Below are 13617 nucleotides of genomic sequence, written 5' to 3'. Positions count from 1 at the left end.
GACCATGTATTTGCTGTTGAGGCCCATAAATCTGTGCACATTAGACAGGCCTCTCTTCTGTCTTTTCTTAAAACTCATCTCTTTCCATTGGCCCTAACACTATTTCAGCTGTTGACATGTTTTTATTTGTTGTAGTCTGTTACAAATGACATTAAGTGAGCTAAAAGTTGCTGAAAAGCTACATGTATAGATTTTGTATACTGTGCTGGTGCACATGTACAGTAAATTTGACCTTTTTAAAAGAGATCAGTTCACATTAAATTACAAAAACAAAAAAAACTAAAATCTTGAAAATCCACTCACCCATCGTTTCCTCTCTCCTTTCATCACATCAGCAACATTAATTTACTTGTCAACGTCCACCTGTAAAAGAAAATGTTTAGTTATATGATGATTGAAATTTCAGACTGAAACCACAGATAGATTTAGTTCATTTTTTCTCCTTTTTGGTTCACACACATACATTCCTTAATAAAATCTGAAAGAGGCAAATATAAATATCCATTATTTATTGTTAGAACGTGCAGTGTATGTTGATGTTAACATATTAAGGATCCCTACAAAACAAACTAAACTAGAACGTGCAGTGTATGTTGATGTTAACATATTAAGGATCCCTACAAAACAAACTAAACAGTGCTCTCTGCTGGTCAAAATCAGTAATGGTGACACAATTTCTAAAAACCTCAAACATACTGAATCTTCGACATTTCTGTACAACATTATCTATTATTCAGTAATGTACAGTCAAATCTAGAGCTGAAACAATGACTCTATCGATTATTAAATCAATCGCTAAACTAATTGGTTTGAAGCTTTTTTCATTATTAAAACAAGATTTCTGATTGGTTTGAAGCTTTTTTCATTATTAAAACAAGATTTCTGATTGTTTCAGCTTCTTAAAGGCATACTTCACCATTGGAAAGATGAGTGTATATTAAAACTGGGTTATCTATGTAGCAGAAATGTGAAATAATATTTGAAGTGCCTTCTTGGCCGAGAAATTTAATTTTGGCTCGTGTAGATGTTTAAATGAGGTCCGTCTTTTCGGCATGTTAAACACATGAGTGACACAGCTAGCACATGGGAACAGGGGGCGGCTTGTTTACATTTTCAAATCAGAGAATTGAGTGACACCGCTTTTAGCCAATCATTTTTAACCAATCTTTTTTTTTTTTAACTAAAGTCTTAGACCATTTGACGACATGCAGCGTTGCATTCAGGTGCAACTCCAAAAAGGAGGACAAATAAGTGTCCGGCTTGAGGCTGCGCCGGACGCCGGACAAGGCATTTAAATTCTGGACTGTCCGGCCTAAATCCGGACGTATGGCCACTTTACTCGTAGGTACTGTTGTAATTCATCAATCACGAAGGCGAGATAGAGTTGTGTTAAGGGTTTGCACATTTATTTCCACTTACCGTACATCCAAGTTACATTTCCATCTATATGTATCCAAGCTACTCGAGGATCAGCGTCACATAGAAATATTCCCTTGTTGCACCAACACTTAAAATACAGCTTCTAAACGGACACATCCATCCAACTGCTAGATCATTTTCAGTACACATCTTCCAATTCCTTTAACTATCATAGCCGTCAAAGACATCAAAGCGTCCATGGTAGCTTTTATCTAAAGAACAAAACTGTTGATAAATTACATTGTAACAAGTGTCAAATCCTGCAACAAAGCTTCAACACTTCAGTGGTGGTGACATCTGGTGGACAACTGAAGCCATAACAACCTCTCAAGAGCACGACTGAAGCAGTGACAGTTTCAATCCCATGTCAGCAATAAAAGTTTAGAAAAGACTGTGTGGTCATTCAAGTGTTTTGTTCACCTTTTTCTTCATATTCTCTCAGAACAACTGCATGTTGTGTAACATCAGTAACTGAGTATGAAGGCTTCACAACTGCACATCTTAGTTCTTTCCTGTTCTGCCACAACACTTGCCTTGCCACGGTACTTCCACCACTTCCTGGGTGATGGTAGATGTTTATAGAAGTAACTGGGGTCTGATCTACGTTACATTTCAAAACATCCATGAGGAGCTTGGAGACATCCTGATAAGCATCTCGTTATATTACCTCTCCAACATACTTGTGCTCAGCGAGCCAAAAGTTCATCCATGTCACTCTACCACCACGGTAAAACTGCTGTTCAATATTTGCCTCATTAATGAAGTCTTTGCTTATGTCATCACAATGGTTGACTGTCAGTATTTCCAGAGAAGCCATATGTTCCTCTTGGTTTGTTTCAAGAAGACATGTCCCTTTCACAAAGACTGGCAAGTGTTTTTTGGCACAGGCTTTTACTGGTTGAATCATTTGCATAGTTGCATTAATGTGACTCATTTTCATCCCAACTACACTGAAATTGTTCACAGTTTCTGTTTCACATAACTCTCTGGAAGTTTGTCTCTGATTCACAGATGCAGATGATGTCTGTGCGGCCTTGCATGTCTGTGAAAAACCCATAAAAGTTGTGCAAGAAAGGTTTCTCTACTGGTGAAGTGAGAAGAAAAATGACCTGTGCAAGATATGTTTACAAATCAAAGACACATACACCTTTAAAAGGATAATTCTTGTCTTGATCCAATATGAACCATTTATCATTTTCAATGAACTTCTTCCCACTAGTTATTAGCATTGTGAGTTTCCTCCCAAGGTCTTGGCAGAATGGAGTACTGAGTACTTGAGTTTTCTCTGCCTCTTCTCTTTGAGCATCCCATTCTTTGACTCTCTGAAAGAAATCACTGTCACTCACTGGCTCTGTTTTGGAACCTACCCTTCGCAGAATTGCTTTTTTCTCATATTGTACTTTTTTTGCTGCCTCATTGAAGTTTGGCTGAAGAACTGCATAAACCCTGCCCTTAACAATGTTGACTGAAGGCACAATGTCAACCTCCACCACATAGTTTTTTGCTGTACTTTCTCGATCCATAACCTCAATGAACCTTGGTGGGCGCACACAATGGCGCACATGCTACCTGTCCAGAAGGAACTTCACTTGAAGCAAGACAATGAAGTGATTTTGAATTGTTCTTGGAATTGAGGAACTCGTTTATTTTTTTGATAATCATATGAGTAGGCCCAAATTTCATGCCAATCTTTGTGATCAAGAAGTCCTCATCAAGTGTAAGAAGGACTGGTCCATTTACTTCTTCTTCAAAGAGCTTCTTTATGTATTGTTCTTTCACACGAAGTGTTCGTAGCCAGGTGCTCACTTGAGATTCAGTCCAGTTCTCGGGTGACTGCATAAGATTGTCAGCTGGATGAGGGAAAAAAAGATGTTGGTTTATTCATAAATGACAGAATCAAAGATGATGTTCTCCACATTTAAAAACATGTCTTTCATTTGCCAATATCAAGACATTGAATAAAAGTGGATTATTTAAAGCAAGACAATAGTTAATTTTTAGAGGGGACCATGTATTTGCTGTTGAGGACCATAAATCTGTGCACATTAGACAGGCCTCTCTTCTGTCTTTTCTTAAAACTCATCTCTTTCCATTGGCCCTAACACTATTTCAGCTGTTGACATGTTTTTATTTGTTGTGGTCTGTTACAAATGACATTAAGTGAGCTAAAAGTTGCTGAAAAGCTACATGTATAAATTTTGTATACTGTGCTGGTGCACATGTACAGTAAATTTGACCTTTTTAAAAGAGATCAGTTCACATTAAATTACAAAAACAAAAAAAACAAAAATCTTGAAAATCCACTCACCCATCGTTTCCTCTCTCCTTTCATCACATCAACAACATTAATTTACTTGTCAACGACCACCTGTAAAAGAAAATGTTTAGTTATATGATGATTGAAATTTCAGACTGAAACCACAGATAGATTTAGTTAATTTTTTCTCCTTTTTGGTTCACACACACATACATTCCTTAATAAAATCTGATAGAGGCAAATATAAATATCCATTATTTATTGTTAGAACGTGCAGTGTATGTTGATGTTAACATATTAAGGATCCCTACAAAACAAACTAAACAGTGCTCTCTGCTGGTCAAAATTAGTAATGGTGACACAATTTCTAAAAACCTCAAACATACTGAATCTTCGACATTTCTGTACAAAATGATCTATTTTTCAGTAATGTACAGTCAAATCTAGAGCTGAAACAATTACTCTATCAATTATTAAATCAATCGCTAAACTAATTGGTTTGAAGCTTTTTTCATTATTAAAACAAGATTTCTGATTGTTTCAGCTTCTTAAAGGCATACTTCACCATTGGAAAGATGAGTGTATATTAAAACTGGGTTATCTATGTAGCAGAAATGTGAAATAATATTTGAAGTGCCTTCTTGGCCAAGAAATTTAATTTTGGCTCGTGTAGATGAACAACAACTCCCAGCATGCACTGCGCTCGCTGCCCCGTGAGTCTCGCTGTCTCAAGCGTTGAAGCAGACAGTGCTAGTTGTTTAAATGAGGTCCGTCTTTTCGGCATGTGAAACACATGAGTGACACAGCTAGCACATGGGAACAGGGGGCGGCTTGTTTACATTTTCAAATCAGAGAATTGAGTGACACCGCTTTTAGTCAATCATTTTTAACCAATCTTTTTTTTTTTTTTAAACTAAAGTCTTACACCATTTGACGACATGTAGCGTTGCATTCAGGTGCAACTCCAAAAAGGAGGACAAATAAGGCATTTAAATTCCGGACTGTCCGGCCTAAATCCGGACGTATGGCCACTTTACTCGTAGGTACTGTTGTAATTCATCAATCACGAAGGCGAGATAGAGTTGTGTGAAGGGTTTGCACATTTATTTCCACTTACCGTACATCCAAGTTACATTTCCATCTATATGTATCCAAGCTACTCGAGGATCAGCGTCACATGGAAATATTCCCTTGTTGCACCAACACTTAAAATACAGCTTCTAAACGGACACATCCATCCAACTGCTAGATCATTTTCAGTACACATCTTCCAATTCCTTTAACTATCATAGCCGTCAAAGACATCAAAGCGTCCATGGTAGCTTTTATCTAAAGAACAAAACTGTTGATAAATTACATTGTAACAAGTGTCAAATCCTGCAACAAAGCTTTAACACTTCAGTGGTGGTGACATCTGGTGGACAACTGAAGCCATAACAACCTCTCAAGAGCACGACTGAAGCAGTGACAGTTTCAATCCCATGTCAGCAATAAAAGTTTAGAAAAGACTGTGTGGTCATTCAAGTGTTTTGTTCACTCATACTTGCCCATACTGTAAAACATCCCAGATTAAGCCAAAGAATAAATCTATATGTCGGTTAAGGGTTTAATTATAGCGTTAAGCTTTATTTAGAAACTGTACTAAATGTCCATAACAGGGTAAGAGATCCTTCCTACTGGCTTCCAACTTTGCAAATGATCATGGTATTTGAACTCAGAAAGATAATTTGTGTTAAGTGTTTTACTCCAGTGTCCAGATAATGGTTTGTCATTGGAGGACTTGTAGGGTTGAGGAGGAATGTTTATTCACAGGTTATTTGTATTCATAGGTTTTTATTTATTTAGAACTATGGCAGGCTACAAGTAATTGTACATTTGAGACCCATTTAAAAATGAAAAATCTAATTCAATAATGGAAACATAGAATGTAGGCCATGAAATGCATTAGCCTCCACCAGACTCACAAAAACCTTCATCCACCAAGCTGTCAGGAAGCTAAATTCTCTCCCCTTCCACCGCCCAGCCACATCCCTCAGACTGTCAGGAAGCTGAACACCCCCCCACACACACACGGCGCTTATTTATTTACTACACCGTTTATACTGTTAAAGGCGACATAGACCGGAAGCTCCAATTAACGCTGCGTTTGTGTGTGTGTGTGTATCTGTGTCATTACCTCGTTTATGAAACCCTAAAGTTTCAGAACAACAGTTCAGCCACTGCTGAGAAAATAGGGTTTTATTGTTTTCCTGGGCTCTGCGAAGCGGATCGGCACTTCCGTAGTTTGATGTCGTCATCAGAAATCCTCACCACTCCTCTCACCACCGTAGCGCCTCCTGGTGCGGCACTAGTCCGGGCTCATCCGGTTGCGTACATTCAACCGCAGAAGAAGAACTACTCTCGTTGTAGCTGCTGAGATGCAGAGAATCCACCGTGCCAGAGAGGGAGCTGTGTATCTGAGAGCTGGCCTATCTATTACGTCACTTCCAGGTACCTGGACAATCACAGGAAAGTGGGAAAGCTCTCGTTGGCTGGCCAATCACAACACAGTCCACGTTCTGGGGGTGTGGTTTTGGTCTGAAACAGGGCTTAGGAGGTTTTTATCCATGAAAGCAAGTTAATATATGTAAGTAGACCTCCATAACTAACATATATGTGTAATACAAGCATTCTATGTTGCCTTTAATATTTTTCTGGCAGTTATTTATCTACATACTATATATTACACTGTTTATACTGTTTATATATATTTTTTTTCTGACTGCTAGTTATTTATTTACTTTTACAGTACAAACATATCTTTATAATTTGTGTTGTTGTTGTATATCCTATATCGGTGTATATTTTATATTTTATATGTTTTAGTAAATTTTAGTAATTTTAGGATTTTAGTTTTAGTATTAGGAAATGTCTGTCCATCTGTTTCTCAATAGCCATACTTGTGCGTACTTGCGTACTTGTGAAAACGTCATCAGCCTCAGTCCAAGTACTGTTCCAATTCTCAAGTAAGCGAACAGCGAGGACGGTTCTCAAACCCGGAAGTGTTCTCGCTCCGCCCATTTTTTACCAAGTATGCATCGGAGATGACTTAAGCGTACTTGGGATGGCCATGTATCCCAGAATACATTTCGGCGGAGCATAGCAGCAGATAATAGACATATAAATCTGAAATAAATATTTTTCTGTGTCCCGGAACAAAGTTTTAACATCATTTGAGGCGAGGAATTAGTCATTTAGAATTTAAACATGTGGTTTATGTATGAAGATCTGACGTATTTATAGTTCGGCAGCGACGTTTGTCGGAGGTGATCAGCTCCGCCTCTGCGGACGCTCGGCGCTCACTGTGCCCGGCACAGAGCAGCGTTACCTCGGCCTGTCCTGATGAAATGATCCGCTGCCTCAGACGTCGCTGTCATTACATGCTTGGTGTGATCCATAGATTTGTGGTTGACGTATTACTTTGTGGAAATGTTTTGACCTGACAAAGTTTGTATATTATTAATGTTTTTTTATTATTTTAACTTTGAATGTTAGATTTATATTAAAGTCGCACAGTCATTGTATCTGTATTTAAATATAATATGTAAATATTATGTAACCAGTGTCTCGAAATGAGTACAACTGATAATTCATTTAGTCAACGTCGAATTAAAGCTAGGTTATTATCAGAAGATTCTAAGTACGACTATGGAGCCTGAAATAGTAAAAGGTCAGCAGTGAACACACATCACAAAATAGGTAAGTTTGAAATATGTATTGTACAAAATTATTAACAATATTTTACACTCCCTGCCTATCTAAGCCGGCTTCCTGAGTGCACAGGCGCACAATATTAGGCTTAAACCAAGTAATTTCAAAACAAAACAAAAAAATTGCTGCCTTTGGAGTTCATGGAAGATCTTGATGTGTGTGTGTGTGTTTCTTGGAGTATGAATGTCTTTCCTTTTTTACTACCCGGGTAGGTTTATGTATGATCTTATCTGTATCTCCGGTGAAGGAACGGAATGATGACGGTCCCAAGATGCCACAGCTGGCCACACTAGGTTCTTGGTCTGTTCGTTGTCGAGTTCTGGTTAGCTCGCCACTGACATCAGAGTCAGGTTCAGTCGATCTCTTTCTCTCATCCAAAAAAACAATCTATGCATACAGTACAGAATACATTAGTTACTATTGTCTCATTTCAATTGAAATCCAAACAACTCATCTCCATCAAATCAATTAACAACCATTTGCAAAGGATAAAGACTCTAATCATTATATAAATGAAAAGACACACCACATAAAATGGGTCAGTTCTGATAAACAATCAATAAATCAATCATGTTCTTCCCATCTTACAGCATAAAAATAAAATCATGAAAGAGTCAACAAAACAAACTATAAAGGCAACTTTGACAGTATGAATACTACCAACATTTCCTACAAAAACCAAAACAACTCACATTTAAATGCTAGCGATTGGCCCGCGGCTAACGCGATTAGCTATCTTTTATAAACATTTCCAACATAAAACAATCTGAATCTGTGTCTATGTGATATCGAGCACTACGTATTAAGGTCACAACTCCGATTGTTTTTTGTTTTTTTTTTAAAGAACAACGTTTCATAACATAATGGAGCACAATTAGCATGATGCTCAGGTTAGCATTAGCATACTTACCGGAGCTATCTTGAGGAGCTCGCAAAATTGTGCGGCTCGTCTCTCTCTCACACAGCTTCCAACCTAATGGACAGACAATATTTTAATATTTGGCACAAGGTTTTATGGATTTTTATCCCTCAAAGGATATTTCCATACCAGTCCTTAATGCTCTCTGGCAATGTCTCCACCGGAAGAAAAGAAAAGGTGAATGCTCATTGTAAATTCCCAGGGGTCAATACGCCACCCTCTGGCAGAGTCAAGAATTACACTTCAGTAAACCTGCGAGGGCTACAATTAGATATGTAGAGTAGTATATATTTGTACACGCCATATATATATATATATATATATATATATATATACACATCTATATACACACTACTCTACAATGCTGTAATATATCTATTTTCCACATTGTATTATTTTATTTTATATTTTAATAGAAATAAATTAATAAATGAAGTTAAATATTTAGAATGTAAAAATAATAACAACATATATATGCATTTATTAAAAGTATTTCATATGTTCATTTATCAAAACCGTAGGTGGCGGTATTGAGGCTGCAGCACTTGGCGCCAGCCACCATTCAAACAAGCAGAACAATACATACATACTTGCATACTTAAAGAAAACTTTATCTCTAACTTTAACCAGTTAACGCCTGGTCCTACCCTTAATCTAACCTGTGCAGGGCGGCCAGGTCAGCTTGCCTATGACTCGACTCGCTACCAGTCGAAATTTCTCGGTATGACGAACGGTGGACGGAACAATTTTATATAAATTGGCACATTTGTAAAGTAAAAAACACTGATATTACTAGATTGGCTACTAAATACATGTATATATTAATTCAACATGCAAATATGGTCACAGTATAAAAAAATAGAATTTAATGTGCATGTCATCAATTCACTTTAAAACCCTTTTAACTTATTACACACAAGCTTTCTGCAACCTGACCTCTGAACTCATATATAACTCGATAAAGACATGAGGATAAAATACATCATGTATTGAGACGCAATCCTTAACACCATTTGGGACAGTCCACTCTTAATAAGTCTTGAGCACAAAGTTTTGATTGACAGAAGAAAAGCAGTTTAGCAGCATTAACTGGAATCAATCATTTAGTATAGTCAACTTTTAAGAACCGCACCCATACAGCACAGTGATGGTTTAAAAAAAAAAAAGGCCCATCAGCCATATTAAACGATTTATCATTGATGATTCAAATTCTGACTCCTTCTATACAAAAATATATATATACAGTATCTGTGCAGTGAAAAGGCTCACTCAGAAATACAACATTGCACAATATGACTAGACACATGTTCAACAACTTTTTTTTTTCCTCAATCTAGTGTCAAGAAAGTGTCCTCCAACACCCTCGTGGATATCGAACTTGCTTTGGACGGAGAGACTTGTAGTTGGTTCTTTTGGGGGAACACTTTAATCCAATCCAATCCAACTTTATTTCAATTCAATTTAATTCAATTTTATTTGTATAGCGCCAAATCATAACATACATTATCTCAAGGCACTGTACATAGACAGCATCAAGGAGAGCAGAGAACCCCAACAGTTCACACAATGAGCAAGCACTAGGCATCAGTGGAGAGAAAAAACTCCCTCTTAACAGGAAGAAATCTCTGACAGAACCAGGCTCAGAGATGTGCGGTCATCTGCCTCGACCGGTTGGGGTGAAAGGAAAAATGGGGGACAGTGGAGAGGTGGGGGACAGAATTTTTGTTAAGCACTTTAAACAAACCACAATGGACCAAAGTGCTGTACAGAATAAGTATAAGTAAAAGGTTAAAAATTAGATAAAACAGCTTAAAATAAATTAGAATCATAAAAACAAAATAAGAAATAGAAGCCATACAATAAAAAACAATACATTCTATTAAGAAAAAAAAAAAAAATCATTCCAAAGTCTTGGACCTGCCACAGCGAAGGCACGATCCCCTCTGAGCTTCCGCTTGGTTTTAGGCACACTCAGGAGCAGCTGATCAGCTGACCTGAGAGAGCGAGCGGGTGAGTATGGATGTAGAAGCTTGGAGAGGTAGGGCAAGGCAAGACCATTCAGGGATTTAAAAACAAATAAAATCATTTTAAAATCGATCCTGAAGTGTATGGGCAGCCAGTGAAGTGAGGCTAAAATGCGGGAAATGTGCTCAAATTTACGTGTGCCAGTTAAAAGACGTGTGGCAGCGTTTTGTGCCATCTGAAGACGGGCAATGGAGGACACACTAACCCCCACATAAAGTGAATTACAGTAATGGTGACAAAGGTGTTAATTACCATTTCAAAACTTTAACTCAGATGAGGGGAAGGCACTTAACCCACAGAGGTGCAGCTACTGCGCCTGGTAGTAGATCACAGGCACTGCAGGCCTGGTCCTCACATACAGAGCTCAGCAACTACACCACACATTGTATCCACTCTTCAAAAGGCAATGCTCCTGTCTGTGCTGGGCTCCACTGATCCCAGTTCACACTGGATCATTGTTCAGTGTGAGGAGATTTGGCAGTATGTGCATTTCAGACTGATTGGATTCCCTTTGCTTAAGAGAAGTAGTAAGCCATTCTGGTTCAAATGTGGAGTTCACCGTTTGACTGTAAGAGTCAGTTTCAACCGTCTGTACAGGCAAGTGTGACGATACAGGCTCACAAGGTGATGTAGAGGGCACTGATTCAGCAGGTGCTGTGTGACAATCCTGCACTGGCTGCGATGAATGTGTAGGTTCCTGGGGTTGCGAAGATGTTGGACATGTGTGTGTTGGCAGGTGTTGAGTGCACGGCTCATTTTGTCTTTGTGGCCCTGTATGTGTGTGCTGGGCCTGTGTTTTAGCGAGCTGCACTGTAGTGGAGTAGTAGGGCAGGAATGGCCGCTCGGGTGCACAGGTCCACATGGCAAGATACGTGTGCATCAGCAGGTGGGGGAAACGGGAAGTGAAGTAGGAAACAAAGTCATCTGGGATAGAGCCCAAGGTCTCCTGTACCTCAGCAGGCAACTCTCGGTAATGGTGTTTCTGTCAGGGAAGATTACATGTTTAATCCTACAGGAATAACAACTTTCGCAGCTATTGTACAATAATAATACATAGTTTATCATAGCTACGATATTTCGTCAATTCATGAAAAGGTACAAAAATAAACCTTTACCTTGTTCCTCATTGCACGTAACAGGTCTCTGACTGACCCCGCCCCTGTAGGAGGGAAATCTTCGCAGATCTGAAAGTTGTAATAATAATAAAAAAGAAATCAGACATTAACCACAGGAAGAATCCTTTCACATAAACAAAGAAGGAAAAATGTCAACACACAATTCACATGAAATTCAGTTTAACAGCTGTTTTACTTTATTTTACACCCAAGTGAAACAAAATATGTTTTTTTATATAAGATAACCTCTGACACCGAATATACATCAAGACAAACACATTTTTTATAGAAGTGGTTTGCAAATGTAAGGAAACATTAGTCTTAGTCTATTAGTCTAATGTTCATACTAAAGTAATATTAACTGTGAAACTGTGAGGCCAATTATATGCAGTCTGTGCCTTGTGCAAGAAATGTTAAGTCATGGCTCATTTTTTCATTGGACAATGAAACAAAGTAAATAAAATATTCATCTGGTTACCTTGTAATGCAATATCTTAACTATGAGACTATAAGCCTATTTTCCACCAGGTGGCTCCTGATGCTTGTATTTGTGTGTTGTATGTATGCATGTGTAGGTTTTGATGACAGTTTCATACGAAAAAAAGACACGTCTCTAAATAAATAAAAAAATAAATAGAGAAACAAATAAAAATAATAATATATTTATTCATGTATTTGTTTATGCATTTCCACATTGATTTATTTTGGTATTTCCATGTTGTACGCTAATGAGGTAGGAGGGTCTGGGGGTCAGTAAAGCAGGATTGTTACAGGTGTGTGACGATTCAGTTTGACTACTTCTGGAACAGGAAGAGCACAGCTAAGATTGTAGATCAGGTTTTGTACAGGTGAATATAAATGTGCACAAGCACCATGTAGTTCTCCTAGAACTGCCACGAGGGAGAAAAAATATCTGAAGTTCCTCAATTGAGCGATTAAGTTTCTCGTTATAATTGTTCTGATCAGTTTCCAGCTTTGCTGGTTGATTGTTGCAGGGTGTTTACATCATGGAGGATGAAAGTGTAAAGGCCGTCTGCTCTGAGGTTCACGCCTGCAACAGGAACTCTCTCACTATTCAGTTGGTCAGTGCATTCCTCTTGCAGCAAGAACATACAGAGCGTCTCCACTAGCGATGCGCTGGTTCCTCCCGCACACGAGTGTGAGTTTGTTACTGACAACCGATTATTCTGATCACTCAATGAACATTTTTACAGTTTAATTTAGTGCACTTCGCAGCAGCAATGACACGCTGTTGTGGAAAGCTGAAGGATTCATCCATACATCTACATCTGCCTGCTGAAAACTGAATCATCACACGCCTTTAACCAACCCTGCTTTAGACTGAGTGTAAAATCTGTATTTATTTATTCATTTATTTCTGTATTGACTTATGTATAGATTTGCCATTTACCATCCTCCATAGTATCATACCTGTCTGCAGTGGTACTGTGATGTGCTCTCTCCAGTCCCCCTTGACAACAGCCCTCCCTCCTCTGTCCAGCTGTCTGGTCCAGTGGTTCTTTTTCTATTCTGTCACTTACATCCTGCAAGCAAACACAAAGGCACAGAGTGTGAATTTCACCTGATCAGCTGAACAGGCAGCCGATAGTCTTAATCTCATATTAAATACTGTTATTAAACAAAACATAGTCACATAGTCTTGAAACAAGTGAAAAAGTATTGAAGTTATGTAGGGTCATATTTGACCGTATGGACTAAGTCAGTTCCTAACAATGAGGTTACGAACATTTGCAGACATAGATCTGAATAATCAGCTCTTTATACAGCTCAAAACAGACAGTCCTGATTAAATTGAAATAAGATGCATTTATGCAGAAGATTATTGGATATGGTTTAAAACACATTTTGGCAGGGACACTGTCAGATACATTTAAAAAAGAAAAAAGAAAAAAAAACCTGAAAGAACTGCAGCTCCTTCTCAAGGCTCCAGAAGAACGGGTGTTTGAGAGGTTCAGTGCACTCCGCATGGCAGCCTGAGCCTCCTGCCCAAATACGTATGGCTCCTGAGGCTAACGGGCACAGACACACAAAAACACACAGACAATGGGAGGAGATACTATAACCACTAATCATGATACATGACACAGAGGGACTCGCTTTAAACATGCAGG

At 38.4% G+C, this 13617-nt stretch overlaps 2 long non-coding RNA genes across 2 annotated transcripts; both read right to left on the bottom strand.

Moving 5' to 3' along the window:
- Nucleotides 1-7328: 7328 nt before the first annotated feature.
- Nucleotides 7329-8533, bottom strand: LOC122760674. Its single transcript, XR_006358466.1, has 3 exons — nt 8475-8533; nt 8337-8399; nt 7329-7813 (listed from the first exon to the last, which is right to left on the bottom strand). It is a non-coding gene; the product is annotated as an uncharacterized LOC122760674 (long non-coding RNA).
- A 2996-nt stretch (nt 8534-11529) lies between these two features.
- LOC122760673 lies at nt 11530-13560 on the bottom strand. The gene is made up of 3 exons (XR_006358465.1): nt 13403-13560; nt 12917-13029; nt 11530-11554 (listed from the first exon to the last, which is right to left on the bottom strand). It is a non-coding gene; the product is annotated as an uncharacterized LOC122760673 (long non-coding RNA).
- Nucleotides 13561-13617: the final 57 nt, after the last annotated feature.

The sequence above is a fragment of the Solea senegalensis genome, unplaced genomic scaffold, assembly GCF_019176455.1.
Source record: "Solea senegalensis isolate Sse05_10M unplaced genomic scaffold, IFAPA_SoseM_1 scf7180000013919, whole genome shotgun sequence".
Classification (NCBI taxonomy): domain Eukaryota; kingdom Metazoa; phylum Chordata; class Actinopteri; order Pleuronectiformes; family Soleidae; genus Solea; species Solea senegalensis.
The sequence above is the reverse complement of the archived record's forward strand: the minus strand, read 5'-3'. Positions and strand labels throughout refer to the sequence as shown.